The 18,106-nt window shown below is 40.2% G+C and overlaps 1 long non-coding RNA gene across 1 annotated transcript; it reads left to right on the top strand.

Moving 5' to 3' along the window:
- The first annotated feature begins 247 nt into the window (after positions 1 to 247).
- On the top strand, positions 248 to 5,631 carry LOC117090610. Its single transcript, XR_004440074.1, has 3 exons — positions 248 to 389; positions 1,141 to 1,274; positions 5,599 to 5,631. It is a non-coding gene; the product is annotated as an uncharacterized LOC117090610 (long non-coding RNA).
- The last annotated feature ends 12,475 nt before the right edge of the window (positions 5,632 to 18,106 follow it).

Consider the following 18,106-nt stretch of genomic DNA (forward strand, 5'->3'; position numbering starts at 1 on the left):
ACGGACCGACGCGGGGAGGAAGGGAAGCCGCATCCCGCGGGGCGCCCCTCCTGAAGCGAGCCGGTCAACGGCCGCGGGTGCCCCTGCCCTGAGCCCACCCCGCGCTCTCCCCTCCCTAACATTGGGAATGGGGCAGAAAGAGGCGCCCCACTGCGGAGGGGTGAGGGGTAGGTTTGGGACTGGGGTCCGCGGTGGGGGGAGGTGCGATCTCGGGCTCTCGCCTCTCCGCGGGCCCCGGTGGGGCTTTGAAGCCTGCCTGAGACTTGGGTCAGGAGTCAAACTGCCGCCCCCCGCTCCTCCCCCAAAATCCGGTGAGCAGTAAGGAAAGTGATGCCAAGTCTTCGAAGCCTCAGTGACAAAGGCATAGCAAGAACACATCCACTCCAGAGGTGTTTATTTTTTATTTTTATTTAAATAAGGGTACTTTTCGACATTTGTTTTTAACGAAGTGGGTGCTGTTATTTTTGTCCCTACGCGGACAAGCCTCCATTTTAAGCGAAGCAGTAACTGGTTAAGCTGGAATTGTATTCAGGCCCAGGACTTGAACGAGGATCCTACTAGAGGTCATTTAGTCCATCCTCCAGCCTCCAGGCAAATTTACCTTCCTCCCACCCTCAAAATTAAGTTGCTCGGTCTGCTTTTAACGATCTCTGGGGAAGAAGGGTATTTTATTTGTTTCTAGTACTTCAGTCAAGAATAGGTTTTACTTTTCATGTGGAATTGACTCTGAAACTTAAGCATAATCTTGGGACAGTCGGGATGATTAGAGAGGTTTTACTTGACTAAATATAATTAAATGTGGCAAGGGTCTTTTTTTAGACGGTTAGTTAACAAATCACGTTTAGTGTTTATGAGGTACCCTGGAAACTTTATTGTCTCTGGGATTTGGGCTGTTTGATAAGCAATTTTACATTATCTAAAATATGTGTTACATATTTATTTCTCTTTTTATATAACGTGTGTTTCTACACACATATATGGAGACACACACACATTTGCCGTTTTCTAAAGGGGACTGTATTTTCTATACTTTTTTAGTGCGATGAGGCAAATAGTACTTCAAAATCCCTGCCCAGGTAGCTTAAACTATTTGCATTTTCTTGATTATTTTTTAGTCTAAATGAAAATCCTCTCTTTCAGATACCTTATCGAAACAAAAGATTTTCCTACCTGCTCATACTTGGTAACCGAGGGAATTACTAAGACTTCTTGCTCATTTCTGAGTATTGTCTTTATATCCTGACACTATGAATGCTATTTGGATGCCTCTTAAGGTAAGATGTGTTATTTTTTCATTACCAGCCTCATTTTATTCATTTTTCTTTAGAACTTTGTAATGCTTGTAATTCTTGAATTGTAATTCTTGAATTTGCTATTCTTCGGTTCCTTTACCTGCCATTTCTCTTGCCTCTTGTGTTTGCTTCCTAGGATTGATTGGCTATACCTTACTTTGCATTGCTACTGTTCTTTGATTATCGGTGTGAAGGTTTTAATGAAGTTCTCAAATTAACTTCCATTATAATGAAAGGCAGTGATCTTTTTAACTTTAAATTATGGCAACTTACATAGTTATAAAATTCTGTTCCAATTTTAGGATAGGTTGGCAATTCAGACATCTAGGTCCACTTTTCAAACAGGTACTTTAGAGTCGTAGGTACTAGGGTGTGTCCCACTGTTGCAAATCAGTAGCTGATTCATGTGTTACAAAAGATGTGTCATTAACCATTTGTTTACTCTGAAACTGCAATATAGTATATTAGAACATTCTAAGACCTGCTGGTTTACACGTATGACTCTTTCAGAGTCCTGCTGCTGCACCCCAGTCCTTTGTGTGACATTTCACACTGTTTTTCTCAACAGGTAGCACTTATGCCAAGTTTATTTCACAGGGTAAACCTCATTTGGACAGTGTGGACAGATGACCTTTAGATGAAAAAGCTCCCATTGATGTGGTGATTCTCCAGTCTCTTTGGCTCCTCTAATCTCTTATACATAGATGGCCAAAGAACTCTCCATTAGGACTAGGCAAAGGGCAGAGCTTAAGACTTAAATGGGTGGCTTCTTTGATTTTCTTGTGACTAAAAATACATTTTAAAAATTAAATATTTTTAAATTTTACAAACAAAAAACAAAAAAGACATAAGGAGGGGATGGGAGGAAGGACAGAGAAGGATAAGGAGTCCTGGAAACCCTCCACCAGCTTCGCCTTCCTTCAGAGTTGAATACTAGCTTAGTTAAGATTGTTGTGTGCTGGCCGGGCGCAGTGGCTCAAGCCTGTGATCCCAGCACTTTGGGAGGCCGAGACGGGCGGATCACGAGGTCAGGAGATCGGGACCATCCTGGCTAACACGGTGAAACCCCATCTCTACTAAAAAATACAAAAAACTAGCCGGGCGCGGTGACGGGCGCCTGTAGTCCCAGCTACTCGGGAGGCTGAGGCAGGAGAATGGCTTAAACCCAGGAGGCGGAGCTTGCAGTGAGCTGAGATCCGGCCATAGCACTCCAGCCTGGGCGGCAGAGCGAGACTCTGTCTCAAAAAAAAAAAAAAAAAGATTGTTGTGTGCTAATCTGTTCTGTGGACTTCCAGATTAATGCAGAGGAGAAATCGGCCAATAATGCAGTCTGCGTAACCTAAATATCTGGACTTGTGGGAAATCTTAGGTCATGTAGACTGAGTTCTCATCTTCATTTACATTTCAGCTGCTATTGCTGGATAATGAGTGCTTATATTAATATACAGGAAGCCAAAGTGACACAGTTTTTCCAGCATTCTCCCTGTAGAGTTGGAGGGGTTGCATGGGGAATGCAACCAGAAGTTCTGAACCCGTCAAGAATCGGAGGACCTGTGTAAGAGCGTATCGACTTAGCAAGTGTTGAGCACCAGGACCTGCTGGCCTCTGTCCTTCTTAGGAAGCAGGCAAGGGGATTGAGATCAATATATTGGATTTCATTTTATAGTTTCCTAGGTTTTAACGAATGTATTTGGTACACAAAGCCCTACTTTTAAAGATATTTCCAGTGTTTAAGGTTTTACCTCTAAATGTCTCTGAACCTGAGTTATAATACAGTAACCTCAGAAGTTCTAGCAGAAGTCCCTGGCATGGCAGGACTAGAGAAAGGAAATGAGCTCCATACTGTGAGTTCCCACCTGTTACTACTTGAGAACGTAGTTACGTGGCTGCCTTCGTTTTATGCTCCTTACCAATCCTTTGCTCAGTGCGAAACATCTTCTAAGTGTAAACCAATTTTTGGGGGGTAATGTTTTCTTATTTTTATTATTTAGAAATCTTAAAAATTACAGTGTTCGTCTGGTCAGAAAAAAAGGTACTTTTTGCGGGGAGGATAGCATAGAGTTTGTGGGCTGGAAAATAAAAGCAGGGAGAGGGAACTTTCCTCTTTTTCATTGGTGAATAGCCTTAAAACATTTCTAAGATGTAGTTTCAGATTGGAGCTACTTAATTTAAGTAAAAAGAAATGATAGGTTAATTAAAGTGCATATTTTGGAGCCCAAATGTTAATTTTATATAGCTTTTATATTTTGTTTCCAATTATCTTATTGTAGAATGAACTCCGTCGTTCTGTCAGGCATTGCTTAAATGTTAGACTGAGTATGTGCTTGTTTCCATGCATATAGAAAATAGCGTCATACTTACTCACTCTTCACAAATCAAAATGCGAGAGGAGGCAAGTAACAAGGAAGAATAACTCCAGACCAAAACTCTTCAATTTAAGGCACTCTCGTTAATTAGAAGTTCTCATGGAAATTATTATTTATCCCTTTTTCTCTATGTTGGGGGTCTGTACCTTTTTAAAGCCTGAATATTTCTAGCCACGACTAAGCAATGTCAGTGATGTTGCTAGGTCTAGTTGTCAGGGTTAGGGGCCAAGGAGTGGGTGAGATGGGAGAGGTATAGGGAAAGGAAGGAGAATTGAGTGAGTTGGAGAAAAAAGTGAAATGAAAATGAGGAGGAGAGAAAAGATACAGGGCCTTTAGTGTGTGGCATGGAGCCATCATCAGTTGTCTCAGGTAGTTCTTAGGGGCTGCTGGGTGCCTTGTGTGCTAGACTGAACTATGGTGAAATTAAGTAAAAACTGTTCTTGACAAGCAAAACAAGAGAATTAAAACATAATTTAATATGATATGGAAAGATCTGCAAGGCAGACAGTTAAGTGATAAAAGCGACATGCAGAACAGTATGTATGATTTGATACACTTTGTGTTTTTTGGGAAAAAAAACAGGAGAAAAAAACAATTTGCATTGGTGTATATATGAAAAGAAAAAAAAAGATCTTTAGGGCTGGGCGTGGTGGCTCACAAGTGTAATCCCAGGACTTTGGGAGGCCAAGGCGGGAGGATTGCCTGAGGTCAGGAGTTTGAGACCAGCCTGGCCACTATGGTGAAAGCCTGTCTCTACTAAAAATACAAAAAATTAGCTGGGCATGGTGGCGGGCGCCTGTAGTCCCAGCTACTCTGGAGGCTGAGGCAGGAGAATGGCGTGAACCTGGGAGGCAGAGCCTGCAGTGAGCCGAGATCGCGCCACTGTGCTCCAGCCTGGGTGACAGAGCGAGATTCTGTCTCCAAAAAAAAAGAAAAAAAAAAAAAGGTGTAATGATAGTACCTAGATCCTGGAGGGGACTTTATAAGGATTAAATGAGTTTTTTGATGTAGAGTGTTTAGAACGGCACCTGGTAGGCAGTCAGTAAACCTGAGCTGCGAATTTTCTTCATGACATCTGTTTGCTAAGGCTGCTGCCACAGAGTGATATAGGCTGAGTGGCTTAAGTAACAGAAATTTATCGTCTCACTGTTCTGGAGGCTAGAAATCTAAGGGCAGAGGCATACTTCCTCTGAAGCAACTGGGGCAGGAGCTGTTTCAAGCCTCTCTTCTAGCTTCTGGTGGCAGTATAACTCCAGTCCTTATGTAGAGTTCTCCCTGTGCATATTTCTTTTTCTTTTTTAGGCAGAGTCTTGCTCTGTTGCCCAGGCTGGAGTGCAGTGGCATAACAGCGGTTCACTGCAACCTCTGCCTCTCAGGTTCAGGTGATTCTCCTTTCTCAGCCTCCTGAGTAACTGGGATTACAGGCACGAGTCACCATGCCCGGCTAATTTTTTGTATTTTATATAGAGACAGGGTTTCACCATGTTGCCCAGGCCGGGCTTGAACTCCTGACCTCAGGTGATCTGCCTGCCTCGGCCTCCCAAAGTGCTGGGATTACAGGCATGAACCACACCACTCAGCCTAAAGTTTGTATTTTTTGTAGAGACAGGGCTGTACCTTGTTGCCCAGGCTGTTCTCAAACTCCTGACCTTAAGTGATCTGCCCGCCTCAGCCTCCGAAAGTGCTGGGATTACAGGTGTGAGCCACTGCGCCCAGCCTCTCTGTGTGTTTCTTTGTGTCCACAATTTCCCCTTTTTTTTTTTTTTTTTTTTTTGAGACGGAGTCTCGCTCTGTCGCCCAGGCTGGAGTGCAGTGGCCGGATCTCAGCTCACTGCAAGCTCTGCCTCCCGGGTTTATGCCGTTCTCCTGCCTCAGCCTCCCGAGTAGCTGGGACTACAGGCGCCCGCCACCTCGCCCGGCTAGTTTTTTGTATTTTTTAGTAGAGACGGGGTTTCACCGTGTTAGCCAGGATGGTCCCGATCTCCTGACCTCGTGATCCGCACGTCTCGGCCTATTTCCCCTTTTTTATAAGGACAACAGTCATATTGGGATTAGAGTCCTCCCTGATGACCTGATTTTAACTTTGTGACCTCTTTGAAGATCCTATCTCTTTTTTTTTTTTTTTCCAGAGTCTCTCTTTGTTGCCCAGGCTGGAGTGCAGTGGCGTGATCTCAGCTCACTGCAACCTCCTCCTCCTAGGTTCAAGTGATTCTTCTGCCTCAGCCTCCCAAGTAGCTGGAGTTACAGGTGCTCGCCACCACGCCTAGCCAATTTTTACATTTTGGTAGAGGCAGGGTTTCACCACATTGGTCAGGCTGGTCTCGAACTCTCGACCTCAAGTGATCCACCCATCTCGGCCTCTTAAAGTGCTGAGATTACAGGCATGAGCCACCGTACCTGGTCTGAAGATCCTGTCTCTAAGATCACATTCTGAGGTGCTGAATGTTAGGAGTACTACATGTCTTTTTTTTTTTTTTTTTTTTTTTTTTTTTTTGAGACAGGGTCTCCCTTTGTCATTCAGGCTGGAGTGCAGTGGCACTTGGATCACTTTAACCTCCAGCCCCCTCACCCCCGGGCTCAAGCAATCCTCCCACCTCAGCTTCCCGAGTATCTGGGACTACAGGTGCACACCACCACACCTGGCTATTTTTTAATATTTTTGGTAGAGACGGGGTCTTGCCATGTTGCCCAAGCTGATCTCAAACTCCTGAGCTCAAGCGATCCTGTGGCCTTGACCTCCCAAAGTGCTGGGATTATAGGCATGCGCCACTGTGCCCAGCCCCCTGGAGTACTACATATCTCTTTTGGGGAACCCAATTCAGCCCAGAAGAGGTGTATGTCATTTAACATGGGTACTAGACTCTCGACACCTACACATAGGAAATGAAAATTTTGGTGCAAATTGATAGCATGACTTAAAGAAGTAGGTTATTTCTTTTTTTTTTTTTTTTTTTTTTTTTTTTGAGACGGAGTCTTGCTCTGTCGCCCAGGCCGGATCTCAGCTCACTGCAAGCTCCACCTCCTGGGTTCACGCCATTCTCCTGCCTCAGCGTCCCGAGTAGCTGGGACTACAGGCGCCCGCCACCACGCCCGGCTAGTTTTTTGTACTTTTTAGTAGAGACGGGGTTTCACCGTGTTAGCCAGGATGGTCTCGATCTCCTGACCTCATGATCCGCCCGTCTCGGCCTCCCAAAGTGCTGGGATTACAGGCTTGAGCCACCACGCCCGGCCAAGAAGTAGGTTATTTCTTTAGCTTCTCATGTATTTATCTTTAACAAGATTTTTGTTTTATCTTTGAAATTATTATTATTATTATTATTTTGAGATGGAGTCTTGCTCTTTTGCCCAGACTGGAGTGCAGTGGCGCGATCTCAGCTCACTGCAACCTCCATCTCCTGGGTTCAAGCTATTCTCCTGCCTCAGTTTCCCCAGTAACTGGGATTACAGGTACCTGCTACCACGTCTGGCTAATTTTTATAGTTTTAGTAGAGACGGGCTTCACCATGTTGGCCAGGCTGGTCTCGAACTCCTGACCTCAGGTGATTCACCCGCCTTGGCCTCCCAAAGTGCGTGAGTCACCGAGCCTGGCCCATACTCTTGGTTTTCTTTGCAGATGTTTTCCCTCTTTTGCTCCTAAAAAAATTCATATTTGCCTTCCTTTGACCATTTCTCCCCTCCCCCTGTGCAGTTTCTGAGGAATGCGTTAGATAAACTTGTGCCTCACTTGCCGTCCATATGCTGATGATTTGCAAAAGTGTTTTTTTCCAGCTCTGACTAGTTTTCTGATCTCCAATCCCGTATACACAGTTGCTTCCTGGACATCTCTACTTGGATGTCCTATGGGCATTTTATTTTATTTTATTTTATCATTATTATTATTATTGAGACGGAGTCTCGCTCTGTCATCCAGGCGGGAGTACAGTGGCACGGTCTCGGCTCACGGCAGCCTCTGCCTCCCAGGTTCCAGTGATTCTCCTGCCTCAGCCTCTGGGGTAGCTGGGATTGCAGGTGTGCGCCACCACGTCCAGCCAATTTTTGTATTTTTAGTAGAGACGGGGTTTCACCATGTTAGCCAGGCTGGTCTTGAATTCCTGACCTCAGGTGATCCACCTGCCTCAGCCTCCCAAAATACTGGGATTACAGGCATGAGCCACCATGTCCGGCCATCCTATGGGCATTTTAAAATGATCTTATCCACTTCCCCAGGTCCAACCTCTTCCTATCTTCTTATCCTGGTGAGCGGTAGTGTCATCCAGCCAGTCACTCGAATCAGGGATTTGAGAGGCCTCTGGGTTCCTTCTTATGCCATTCTAGTCACCACATTCTTGAGATCCTAGCTCATAATGTTTTCCTAGTCATCCTACTTCTCCTTTTTGAGTCCAGACCTTCATCACCCTTTTGGCTGCCTGACCTTCTGTTGCCTTGTAATCATTCTCCTTGACTGCTTTCTCTCTTCCAAGTCGCTGCCAACAGGATCCTTGTAAACTGCACGTCTAAGCGTGTGATCATATCCCTCTTCCACCATGACTCTCCTAGCTTTGAAGGTAGAGCTGAAATGTTTTGCCAGATCATCTCTCCACTTCTTCCTGAGCATCCTGTACGCAGTAGTACAGACTGCTTGTGCCCAGCGCCTGCTGTATACCCTGTTGTTCCTTGCCTCTGGGTCTTCACACAAGCAATTACCTCTGCTTAAGAAGGACTCTACCCTGTTCTGGAAACTTACTCCCCCTAGTCTTTAATAACAGTAGTGACTGGTCCAAGTATAGTGGTGGTTACTATTAGTTGATCACAACCGGTTACAGATTTCTTTGTTCCTTCTCCACTCCCACTGCTTCACTTGATTAGCCATAAAAAAAAAAAAGTAGTGATAATAGTAATAACAGCAGTGATAATAGTAATAATAGTAGCCGACACTGAGTGCTTCCTCTGGACCCAGGTATTATCACTTTATGATCAGAGTTCATAAAGAAGAAATACAAATGACCAAGAAGCATATGAGAAACATTTTTATTCTGATAAGTAATCACAGGAATGCAGATTAAATGACATACTGTTTTTTACCTATCAGATTTGCAGTTGACTGTGCTGTCAAAGGTGGTGAGGGGACAATCTCTGAAACTGCTAGTGTGTGTGCATGTGTGTGTGCATATGCAGACCTAGCACTTCTATTGTACTGATTGCCGGTTTGCTCCACTTTGATCCCAGCTAGTCTCTAGGTTCTTTGAGAGTGAGGGCTTGCCAGGCGCGGTAGCTCACGCCTGTAATCCCAGCACTTTGGAAGGCCAAGGCAGGTGGATCATGAGGTCAGGAGATGGAGACCATCCTGGCTAACATGGTGAAATCCCATCTGTATTAAATATACAGAAAATTAGCTGGATGTGGTGCCACGCGCCTGTAGTCCCAGCTACTCGGAAGGCTGAGGTAGGAGAATCACTTGAACCTGGGAGGCAGAGGTTGCAGTGAGCTGAGATTGTGCCACTGCACTCCAGCCTGGGTGACAGCGAGGCTCCGTCTCAAAAAAAAAAAAAAGGAAACCATCTTTAGGCTGTGCGCGGTGGCTCAAGCCTGTAATAAAAAAAAAAATACTATAAAAAATAAGTGATTGTTCCATAGCTCATGATAATTAAGTTTATCTTGGGGTCTGCCCACTTTTCCATTAAGTGCCTTTTCCCCTGCCTCCTAAATTGTAAATATTGTCAAGTAACTCTAAACTAATCCAGTTAGGTATTGTTCACCCTAAAACATAAAAGTCTAAAATGTTACCTCTCCAGTATTATTTGCATTTTAATAATTGGAGGCTCTATAGTAACTAAACAATGAGTTTCTAAATTTGCAATTTGAGATTGTCATGAAAAATACTTTTGCTTAATAGGTCATATCTTGCATCCCTCAAATTATACAGTCTAACAGCCACCTGATATATATAAAGCTGTTTCAAATTTGGAAAACAAAGAGAAAGACTGAGCAAAGGGCAGAAATAGAAAAAGAAGATTTTAAGCAATAAAATACATTTTAATATTTTTCATTTAGATAGATTTTTACATCTTTAGTAAATACTTTTGCAAAAAAAATACTATTTGATCCTCATACAGACCTTGAGAAGGGAATACAACAAGAAAGAAAACAGACATAATGCCAAGCAGGGTATGTGGCAGCATCACGTAAGAATCGTTTTTCCTGTTTAATAGCTGAGAATACTGAAACTCACATTAATATTCAAGAAGTCCCTTTTGGAAATTTGTCACATATTTAATATTGAGTACTTTTATATATTTCATCAGGGTAAACCTTCAGAAGAATATTTAATTTAGGCATTAGTTTCCCTATTTTATGGAAGCAACAATTGAGGCAAAGGGACAAAGGACTTGATTTAAGAACATACCTGGAGTATTCCTTATTCATTTTCAGTCATCCTCTAGACACCTTCAGATACCATTTCCTGGACCCAGAATCATGCAGTTTGCACATGAGTTAATGAGGATTTTCAAATCTCCTGTGACACTATGACCAGTGCTCTTCCTACTACACTTTGTCAAAACAATGATAAACATCCCAGTGAAAAAGAGATTTAATTAGGCTGCTTGTCTGCAAGAGGCCAAACATCTGGACATTTTAAATCAACCGGATGACTCAATGATTGTTTAATATTTTCCTTAAATATGGAAAGTGAGTTTATATCTATTATATATAGAACTATAACAACAGAACATGTATAACCAGATTAAACAGCAAGGACCATTTTTATGTTGTTCCAGCTGAGTGCTGAAAAGTATCATAGACTAGGATCTAATATATGATAATTTTAGCCAACATGTTTAATATGTAAATACACAAACTAAAGGTCACATAAACATCTATTAAGCAAAATTAGAATTAGTAAATAATATTAAAAGCTCCAACCCCTACATCATTTGTCTACAGTGTAATTTCCACCAAGAATCAAAGAGAAGCCCCTTACTATGGACTGAGCCACAAGGACAAAGATGAGTAAACAAGGGAAATAAGCAGACTTCAATAAGTAATCCTTCTCAGTTCTCTCAAGGATTGTTTTCTCATTTTATTTTAATGACTCCTTAATCAAGATGTATTAATTTTCCCTGAAATGGTCCGAAAAGTCAAGATTGAAATTAAAGCAATTTGAGATCCACTGGAGAATATTTTAAGGGTACGGAATCTTAATAAATATGATTGATGAAATGATAAATGTTGTAGTAATTGAAGTAAAGCAGAATTTGAGACCAAGTTAAACAAAATATGCATTTAGGGCTTTCAAAAAACAAATCCTCCACACATGCTAAAGTGTAATTTTCAACACTTGGGTTTATGAGGCCTACTCACTGGGACTCTAGAAAGCCTTACGTTTTCCTAAGGGATGCAATAAAACCCTCAAAGCATTCTTAAGGTTAAGTTAATGCTAACAGTTACATATGTTGCAATAATATGAAATCACAACAAAAGTAGTGATAGAAAACAAATTCTATTAGTTTGGAACAATACTAAATATAGAACTGTGTAGATATAAATTATGATTGATGAAAAATATATTGAGATTCCAAAAACTCTTGGGTACATCTAGCCAACATCAGGAATGTTATTTTCCATTTCATTTACTATTTACAAGAAAACTGTATTGACTATTTAAAAATAATTTGTAGAACAGTCTGTTTGCAATATATTATCATGTCAGAGGAATTAGCTCCATTTTCAGGAAACACACTGAGAGTGCTAAGCTGCTGGGAAATGAAAGCTCTATTGAACATCACAATTAGGAAGAGTAACCTGGCAGAAAACATACCATAGACGTTCTGGACTATGACATCTGACAGGCTGGTTGAAATTCCTGGTTATATCTCAGGTCCATAACTTCTTATCTAAAATTTTCCCAATAAGACAATTTTTTTCCAAAACACATTTGGTGAAGAAATGTAATCTGAACTATACATAATCTGATGTGAGATTGTGTGTAGTTCTTATGTACCCCATGTACTATAAATATTCATTTATTGATGTATTTAAATACAGAGTGTATCCAGACTATACTGGGGGTGTTCTATATTATAAAGCATATAAATCAAATTAGCTTTTTGAAAGCTGAACCATTCTGATGTGCTAAACATATTGATCATCAAGGTTTTGTAATAAAGTCCTTTGAAATAAAGTCCTTTCTCAGTGTTTTTGTAGTTATGAACACTCTGGCCTTGGACAAGCAGCTCTACTTGCATTTGGCCCAGTTTCCCCACTGTGTAATTGGGACAATATGGGATGTTGTAATACTGGATGTCAGGGGGTGGGGTAAAGGAGATTATATTAAGTGCGTGAGATGCGTGAGACACGCTATGTACTCATTACATGGTAACAATTACTACTAACTGAGTGCTAGACGGTATAGAGGCCAAGAGTCATATGTTTTCTTCAAAGACAGAACTTGTTTCCTTGATTGAGACAAACTACATTTCTTGAACACCTGAGTAGTTCTTGAACTCCTTTCGCTGAAGAAGTAGGCAAGAGGTAAATAAGCATTTTATACTCTTATTACCATAATTAAATAAGAGAGACCAGTGCTAACATCTTACTCAGAACTTTAGAGTTGGGAATCTGAAAGAAACCGGCATAGACCTGACGAGGCCAGGAGACTAGAGGGGAAGAGGTCCCACTGATTACAGACTTACAGAAAAGGGGTGAGACAAGTGTTTTGCCTTTAAAAATAACTATTATATAGCAGTAAAAAACAAAAATACGTTACCAGTCACAGCTTGCCTATATCCCTGGAGCTGTTATTTAAAATGAAGGAGTTTTAAAATGACACCGTATTATCCCTTTCTTTTCTTTCTTTCTTTTTTGTTTTTTAAGGCTCATTCAGTCTATAGGTTTCTGTTCAGAAGAAGTTATTATATATGTTAAATACTTACTTTATTAATTATTTTCAATTATGCTGTGTGGAAATTTAATTGCTGACACAATGAGTAAATAAGAACTATACTTATTTAGAAATACTGAGGTGTCAGAATTAGAGAATACGCTAAGTATTCCATTCAATAGCTGAAGAAACAACTGTGCTCCTCAGAGACATGACAGACTTTTGTCTTGTGGAAAAAACTTCAATGTCAAATCACAAAATTAGAGGTGGCTCTTATAGAGTCCTGGAAGTGTACTTACCAGATTTCACCTATGATATCTCTGCCATTACATATATTAAATGTTACTAGGTAGAATTTATAATGGAAAATACTGTTATTCTCTACCAGATTCAAAGTTAAATAAGTTGGTGTTAGGAAAGTGATAAAGTGAGGCAGAACCTTTACATAGACTTGCTTCACTCTCCTTCCCATGCTTGGGAAAAAATCTACTCTGCCTCTGCAGTTTCATTTAAATAATTCCTAGATTACATTTTCCGCCATCATACCCAGGAATGTTTCTTATGCTAATTCCCATGCAGAGGCTAGAAAACATACAGACAAGAAAACAAACAAACAAAAACAAGAAACTCAGATTGTCATATTGAGCTGACATGAATAGTAAAAGATACATACAGCTAATGAAAAGCATTGGCCGCAAGTTACTATACTAAGGACTGTTACTGAGCTCAGGTGTATAGATTTTTCTCATCTGAAATGGGAAATCAACTAAGGATTTAAAGCAAAGCCATAATGAGTTAGAGCAGTAGTAGTGCAAAAGAGAAAGGCAGAGATTAATTTGAAAAACATTAGGAAAACAGAATCAATAGGAGCAAGGGGCTGCCTGCGTGCACAGAGGAAAGCTAAGGTTTGTTCTAGATTCTAAGGTTGAATGCCTAGAAGAGTGTTTATCTTCCTAGAAAAGAATGTAGAAATGAAAGTAGGTTTATTTAAAAATATGTTGTTTGGTTTTTTTTTTTTCCTTGTTGGATTTTAAATCATTAGAAATGTCTAGGCTTCATTCAGTGGACTTTTTAAAAATTCACAAAGAATAATGGTTTTAAAATGATAGTTGATAAATCAGAAATCTCTAGGGACCATGTGACAAAAATACAGAGTCCTATGCCCCAACTTCAGAGATTCTAGTTTAGACATTTGCTGGGGGCCCTGGAAACTGGTATCAAAAACAAAACACAACAAAACAAAACAAATTTTCCAACGATTCTGATACTCAACCAGGTGTGGGAAATACAGCTAGAATGCCCCTACCTTTGGCTAGCTAAGCATATTAAAATTTTAGATCAATTTTTAATGAAAAAGGATGATGAATGGCATGAAATAAAAATAAAAGCAAAGCTTCGAATGTCAGTAAAAGTTCAGGATGAGAGTATAATTTTGACAGAAAAATAGATTTATATTGACACAGAGGTCTAATTTAATTTTAAATAAATTTTTTATTTTTAATTTGGAAGAAAATATATTTACTTTTTCCTCTTTTTTTTTTTTGTACTTATAAATGCTTGCTCTGTAAATAAATCTAGACTTTTTATTTAAGATTGTGCCAAATAGCTGGAGGTAATTTTTCTTCCTTCCTTTCTTTTTTTGCTGCTCCATAACCATATTGGATCATTAAATTGCCATTTTAGTGCGTTTTATTTAACATTTACTCAGTATAAACAATTTGTTAGGTGCTGACACTATAATCATTTCATAGCAGGTTATAATATGGTTCTTTCATTTCTAACCCATGCTTCAATATAAGTTGTCCTCATCCCTACCTTAGTAAGCTAGCCAATCCTCCTGTTTGTGTTTATTCTAATTTTTTCAGACCTTGTGTTTTATTTATTTTTGCCATAGAAAACTTTATAATTAAAAACTTCACAATTAAAAAAAGGATATAAAATGGAATAAAACAACTTTTTAATTTCCTGGAACATAGATAAAATGTTAGAGAAAAGAAGGCAATTAGAAAAGGCATTAAGAACAAGATGGGAAAAGGAACTGGAAAATTCTGTTTCCTTGCATATCCTGTGGTGACATGTAACTTGAGGTAGGAAAAGTGAGCCTTGCAAACTACGTTTATTACATGGTTTCTACCTCATCTACCACTGGCTTGGTTCTGAAGAAACAAGATAGACACTTGAGAAGTGTGAAAGTTAACAGCCTTGAGTCAGGGTTTGACTGAAGTAGTTGTGAAAATGTAGTCCTTTGTTGCCGAGTTTGCAACCTTACTGTACTAGTTAGTAGCTGCCTGACATTGGAAATTAAGTAAGCTTTGATTCCGTCACAAAAGCAGGTTAGTAAAGGTAGCTTCAGCTCAGGTCTATGAGGAGGATGCGATGATATTTTTACTATCTCCTTCCAGTCTAAACTATTTCAAGTTAAATTAATTTTCTTTTATAGACATTGAGAAAAAACTTTTTAGTGGGATCTCTGTCTTTTGATCATCCCCACATGACATCAGATGATACTAGTGGCCAACAAGCACTGCTTATTCTACTTCACTCTGCTGTGTCACATGCAGTCAATCATTTATTCATCACACCTCCATAAACGAGTTATTATCCTCAGTTTAAAGGGTCAAAACTGCAGCTAAGAGAAGTCGTGCCAGATGGCAGAGTTGGTCGGTTGTCATGGCAGGAATTTTCCCCAGGTCTGTTTGTCTCCAAGACCCCCTTACTGGGGTTTTGTTGAGGAGAAGATGAGACAGGCCCACAAACTCATTTCTCTCCACCATCCTTGATGTAAAGTTCCAGCAGGTCTGACTTCATCCTGGTCAATAAGTATTTTAATCAGCAAAATAGGAAAACCTTGAAAAGACAATACTTTAAGTTCCACAAACCTTCAAGACTTCAGCTCTTCTAATTTACGCTTTGAATAATAAAAACTAAAATGAAAGTGTCATCTCAACACTGGGAGACTGGTTCGTAGTGACATTCGGCAATTTAATTAAGCTCAGTTACTCTAAAATGAAATTTAAAATCTCCATCTCACTAAGATATTATGAATACCAAATAGGATATATATGTAATATCCTTGACAATGCCAATGATAATAAGCATGTAGAGATTATTATTAATCTGTAGACCACAGAGACCAGTCAAAAGCACTTTTAGAACAGGAAAAGAGCTAGTGTTTCATATTTTCATAAGGCAGAGGTGAATAAGGTGGCTTTGTGGTTGTGTTAATGATAGAGGCAGGAAACAGAAATTCTAGGCAGACAGGGGTGTGTCCCCGGTGAAACCCCACCATCAAGTCGAAAGCCTGAAACTTGTGGCCCAAAGTGAGAACTTCTACCCTGTTTGCCCATTCTCTCCTGATTCATTCTTTCTGAATAACGTCTTTTTACCAATAGAATGTTGCCTTTTCTAAAACTATCTACAGCCTGCCCTGCTCCCCGTCCTGTGCCCTATAAAGACCCAGACTCATTTGGCAGAGAGACAAAAGCAGCTTGACTGGAGAGAGGTGACTTGACTTCAGAGGGATGGCTGGGCTTCAAAGGAGAGACAGCTTAACTTTGGGGAAGAGCCAGCCAGAGAGGGCCAGACTTCAGGGAAGATTATCTGCCTGCCTCATCCCCTCTCCAGTTCCCCTCCCTGCTGAGAGCCATTTCCTTCTCTGAATAAACTTCTCTACCTCCATCATCCTTCAAGTGTCCGTGCAACCTCATTCTTCTTGGACGCTGGACAAGAGCTCGGGACCCACCAATTATAGGTACCCAAAAAATGCTTCACATTAGCCCTTTGCCCTTGCTGGTGGAGAGCAGCAGCCCCACACGACAAGGGAAGAGGCCCACTGAGCTGATAACATACCACTGTCCACAGATGGTGGAGCTAAGAGAGCGTTGTAATATGCCCTCTGGGGCTTTGGGGGTTGCAGGCACCCCCACCTAGGCACCATCACCTCAGGGCCTACATGAAGCCTACTCTTGCTGGTGCCCAAAGTGCATTCTTTGCACTAGAGGTTGAGCATGACTGGCCAAGTAAATGGGGCATCCGTGTTGCAAGTCCGATGAAGGGGTTAAATAAAACTCCTGCATCATTAGTTTGGTAGAGATGCCATAACAAACTGCCAAGATTGGTTGGCTTAAGCAGCACAAATTTATTTACTTGCATTCCTGGAGGCTAGAAGTCTAAGGTCAGCAGTATTGGTTTCTGCTAAGGCCTTTCTCCTTGACTTGTGGATGTTTGTCTTCTCCCTGTGTCTTCATATGATCCTTCCTCTATGTCTGTCTGTGTCCTCATCTCCACTTCTTAAAGGACATCAGTCATATTGGATTAGGGCTCACCCTCATAACCTCACATAAACCTTATTACTGCTTTAAACATATGTCTCCAACTACAGTCACATTATGATGCACTGGAGATTGGGACTTCAATGTAAAAATTTTTAGGAAACACAATTTAGCCTGTAATACTGATCATCCAAGAAAAGGTGAGCGATCTCAAGGAGACCAATCAGGAAGCCCTTGAATATCTGAAATTGAGAAATTTCACATTTTTCCTCAGGTATTTTTCTTTTTAAAGGTTTGCATGAGGCTACACTCTAGCATGCAGAAATACCAATCCCTTGGCTGGTTTCCATGGTCCCCAGGAACATAAAGATCAGAAGAAATAGTTCTGCAGAACGTATGGGTTAGAGTCTTAGTTCTTTATCAAGCCTTGTGCCTGCCCCTCCTACTCTCCAGCTCTGGTATTAAAGGCTGGCATTAAAGGCTTCCCTGCCCCATATTCACATAATAGTGCCAGATTTCAAGCTTTCTAGAATAAACTTTTTTTATTCTTTATTTTTTATACTGCATTTTCTTTTTCCTAAATATTATATCCCCAACTTACATTAAAGGAGTTTCTAAATATTGGAACTATAATAAAATCTAAATGAAAAAATAGTGGTAATACTTGGCCCAACATGATAGATAGAAAGAAAAATCTCTAATAGTAATGCCCAAACCTCCACTTATTCTTGGATTTGCAGTAGAATTAAAAATTTTTTTTTGTCTAAGTATACATGATTGTAGCTTTATCACGGTAGAAATTTAGAAAATATAGCATAAATTTAGAAGTCACAGTAAAATAAAGTTAAATTAAAAAAAAATCACTCCTATTACCTCCATTCAGAAAGAATATGTTAAAATTTTGCACTGCTCCAAACTTCAAACATGTCCATGAAAAGGGTGCAAAATTTGCATTATACCATTTAATATCATACTTTTTATACTCAATCTCATACTATCATTGTATAATTATGACACCATAATTTTCCAAAAATGGGAGTTTAATGAATAATTAACATTTCATAATATAAATATAGTACAACTTATTTAACAATTTCTGTAAAGTTTGGAATTGGAAGTTTTTATATATGTTTTATAATTTTTCTTCTATTGTGGATTCCATATTTATTTCATTTGCTCATTTTTCTGCAATGTTTGGTGATACGACAAATTTTCAAGCTGAGAAATGCATGTTATTATGCTTAATGAAATATCACCCTATTTTATGTTTAAATGTTTAATTGGTTTAACTCAGGATAGACAGTGTGAGACAGGTACAAG

Source organism: Trachypithecus francoisi, unplaced genomic scaffold (assembly GCF_009764315.1).
Source record: "Trachypithecus francoisi isolate TF-2019V2 unplaced genomic scaffold, Tfra_2.0 Contig01042, whole genome shotgun sequence".
Classification (NCBI taxonomy): domain Eukaryota; kingdom Metazoa; phylum Chordata; class Mammalia; order Primates; family Cercopithecidae; genus Trachypithecus; species Trachypithecus francoisi.